At 43.2% G+C, this 4,086-nt stretch overlaps 1 pseudogene; it reads left to right on the top strand.

The window, feature by feature from the left end:
* Nucleotides 1-337: 337 nt before the first annotated feature.
* On the top strand, nucleotides 338-1,559 carry LOC143665176 (phosphatidylinositol 3-kinase regulatory subunit beta pseudogene; annotated as a pseudogene).
* Nucleotides 1,560-4,086: the final 2,527 nt, after the last annotated feature.

The raw sequence follows: 4,086 nt of genomic DNA, 5'->3' as shown, positions 1-4,086 counted from the left end.
CCCAGGAGCATCTGAAAAGAGAGGACACTGCCATGTAATGAGAAAGCCAAGGGACCCAAGAATTGCTAGCAGCCAGAATGCTACCAGTTTAGGAGGCAGCAAGCGTCCTAGCCTTTGAAACTATGCGCCAATAAATTCCTCTTGCAGAGCCAATCCAGGGTGTGATAGTTGTCCTGGCAGCCTGGGAACTGAAACAATGATGCAAGGACTGCAAGGACCCCAGAGTGGGGAGACAGCTTTAGATGAACTGGAAGTGGAGTGATAAGGGGAAGGGTAGGGACATAAACAAAAAAGGTAAAATTAAAAATTAAAGCTACCCATCGGGGACGGGGGAGGCATGGTGGCAGCGGCTCCGTGGACCCCCTCCTGGGCACAGCTGGAAGAACAGCCAGTTTTAGGTATCCACGGGCCCCCTTGAGAAAGTGAGCTGGCTTACCAGCCCCATGGACCAATAGGGAACTACAAAGTCTGAGTAACAGAAGAAGGTACAGGCGCCACTGACTCCTCCTAGCCACTGACCAATGGTGCACAAAGCCACGAGGGACCCTGGCCAGAGAAGTGCAACGACGGCGGACAGCGAGATGTGAGCAGCGGTGCACCATTACCTGGTTTAACTCCATGCCTGTGATTCATGGTGCAAATAAAGGCCTGAGTACCTCTAGCCGGCCCTGCGGATGCTCCCGCTCAGGCTGATGACGCCAGTGGGGTCCCGAGAGGCCACCAGACTGTCCGGAGGCCACCCTGCCAGGGGGGCTTCCAGTACCACACTCTGTTCCCTTTTACCAGGAGTGGCTGGAGTACCTGAAGCTGCTGCCAAGGGACAAACAGGTGCTGAGTGGGTGACCCTACAGGAGCTGGGAGTGGCCGAGGGTGGCGAGCGGTGCCCGCAGAGCGTAGGCTGGATGCCTGACCATAAGCAACGCACGCGGCAGCGGGGAGCCTTCCCCAGCACCTGCGTCCAGCCCGCTGCCCGGGCTGGCCCGACCCCCGTCCTCGCCGCCCCTGCGGACTACCTGCCTGGCTTTGCGATGGTCCCTTTGAGCCAGGCCTCACGCTCCGCGATCTGCTCGAGCAGTTTTCCCGCCCGAAGTGGAGCCTCCTATTCTGAGGAAGCTACTGTAGGCATTTGCATAGACAGCGAATCCCTGTACAGGTCACACCCGCCTGCCCCGCGCGCAGAGTGGTCCCTGCGCGATAAGGGACAGAGTGGGGCGGCAGCGCAGTCCGATGGCGTCAAGGACTTGGGGATGGCACTGCCTATGTCACTTAAGGTGCCCGAGGCCGCGGCCGATGCGCGTCGGGGCCTGCGCTAAAGCCCAGAGTGCTGTGGTTGCACCGCGCCTTCGCCCTGTGCTTTCTGTTACCGCACCCGGCATGGCTGGCCGGGCGTGGCTGGCTGGGCGGGCCTAGACCCTCCGCGCTGCCTTCGGCGCCCGGGAGCCACCTTCGCACCTCTGCTGTTGCTGCGCGCGCTGAGGCCACCAGGGGGCGCGCCAGGCGGAATTGAGCAACCGGATTTCTCCGCTTCCCTGGTGAGTAGTTGCTTCGGGAACAATTGAAGGAGCAGGAGGGGGCACACTTAGGTAATCCCCTGCTGTACTACTATTATTTCTTGTAAAACAAAAGCAAAAACACTTGTTATTATCTGAGTTTTAGATTCTTGATTTTGAGTCTCATATACCTGATGACTAATGATGTTGAGTGTCTTTTCACGTACTTTTTGGCGATGGGTATATGTTCCTTGGAAAAATGTCTATTCATATTTTTACCTTTTTTTTAAAGTAAATTGGGTTATTTATCTTTATATTATTGAGTTGTAAGATTTTTATTTTCTTGTCTTGTTTTGTCTGGTTTTGGTATCAGGAAAGTAGTGATGTTCAAGAAAATGCCTCACAGTTGTGTTTGGAAGTGCTCTAACTCTATTTCCTGGAAGTTTGTGAAAATCTGGTATTATTTAAATGTTAGGTAGAATTCAGTGGCGAAGTCATCTGGGCCTTGATGCTTTTATTGTGGGTAGTTTTTTTTTATTACTAATTCAGTATTTCTCTTGTTATATATATGTTCGGATGGTCCATTTCTTCTGGAGTCAGTATCAATAGTTTGTCTCTTTGGGGTAATTTGTTCATGTCATATAAATTATCTGACTTGCTGACATATAGTCACTTATTGCATTCCTCTATAATCCTTTTTGTTTCTGTAAAGTCAGTAGTAATGTCCTCTTTTTTATTTCTGATTTTAATAATTTGAGTCTTCTCTCTTTTGCAATTGTTGAATCTAGCAAAAGGCCTGTTGATTTTGTTCAGATTTTTAGGGAGTCAGCTTTTGATTTCATTGCTTTTCTCTACTGTTCTTTTCTGTTTTCTGTTTCATTCTTTTTCACTCTAATATTTATAATTTTCTTCCTTCTGTTGCTTTAAGTTTAGTTTGATCTTTTTCCAGTGCTTGAAGGTGTAAGGTTAGGTTATTGATTTGAGATCTTTCTTCTATCTTAATATTACTTTTACAGCTATTCATTTCTTTCTAAACCACATTCCTGAAATTTTAATATATGTCTTCAGTTTCATTCCTCTCAAAGAATTTTGTGTTTTCCCTCTTCATTTATTCTTTGACCCATTGATTAACTAAGGGTGTTTAATTTTGACATATGTATGGGTTTTACATTTATTTCCTGCTATTTATTTCTAATTTATTCCATTGTGTTTGGAGTGTATACTCTATGTTACTTTATTCTTCTAAATTTAATGAAATTTATTTTATGGAACAGCATATACCTATCCTAAGAAATGATACTTACGCAGTTGATAAGAATGTATATTCTGTTGTTGTTGAGAAGAATGTTGTAAATATATGTTAGGACTACTTGTTTTAAAGTGTTGTTCAAGACTTCTATTTCCTTGTTGGCATACTGTCTAGTTCTATTCATTATTGAAAATTGAGTATTGAAGTCTCCAACTATTATTGTTGAATTGTCTATTTCTCCATTTCTGTCAGTTTTTCTTCAATTATTTTGATGCTATGTTATTAAATGCATATGTGGTTAAAATTGCTATATTTTCCTGATATGCATTGTAATCTGTAGTAACATTTTTCATTTGAAAGGCTATTTTTCCTGATAACAGTATGGTCAGTTCATCTTTCTTGTGATTGTTTTTCTTTTTTGGGGGGGCGGGGGGAGTGCATGGTCTGGGAATCGAACCCAGGTCTCCTGCATGGAAGGCACACATTCTAGCACTGAATGTGATTGTTGTTTTTATGGTATATATTTTTTCCATTTTTTTTTTTTACTTTCAATATACTTGTATTCTTTGTGTCTAAAATGCAGCTTCTATAAATAGCCTATAGTTGATTATTGCATTAGTTAGGGTTCTCTAGAGAAACAGAATCAACAGGAAATATTCGTAAATATAAACTTTATTAAAGTGTCTCATGTAAGGGTGGGAACAAAGAGTCCAAAATGTGTAGGGCAGGCTGTGAAGCTGACAATTTTGATGGAGGGTCTGGATGAATTCCACAGGCGAGGCTAGCTGACTGAAGCAGGAAGAGAACCTGTCTCTTCTGAATCCTCCTTAAAAGGCTTCGGTGATTAAATTAAACATCACTCATTGCAGAAGACACACCCCTTGGCTGATCACAAATGGAATCAGCTGTGGCTCTAGCCGACATGATCATGATTTAATTCTATGAAATGTCCTCATAGCAAAAGACAGGCCAGCACTTGCTCAACCAGACAAACATATACCACCACTTGCCAAGTTGACACACAAACCTGACCATGACAATTATGTTTTATTAAACTGCCTAAAATATTTTTGGGTATTTATTTTGAGGTTGTTTAATTCACTCACATTTAATGTAATTATTGATATAGTTGGATTTTCTTCTGCCGTTTTACTTTTTGCTTTCCCTCTGACTCCTGCATTTTCTCCTCTAGTCCCTCTTCAGTGACTTTTTTTGAATTACTTGAGTATTTTCTAATGTAACTTTTTTTTTTACTGTTTTGTACTATTTAAGGTGGTTTTTAGTGATTGGTTTAAGATTTATCATATACTTTTTAAGTTATTAAAAGCAGCTTCAGATTTATGCTTG

Source organism: Tamandua tetradactyla, chromosome 21, assembly GCF_023851605.1.
Source record: "Tamandua tetradactyla isolate mTamTet1 chromosome 21, mTamTet1.pri, whole genome shotgun sequence".
In the NCBI taxonomy this organism is placed as follows: Eukaryota; Metazoa; Chordata; class Mammalia; order Pilosa; family Myrmecophagidae; genus Tamandua; species Tamandua tetradactyla.
Note: the sequence above shows the minus strand (reverse complement) of the source record. Positions and strands in the feature narration are given on the sequence as shown.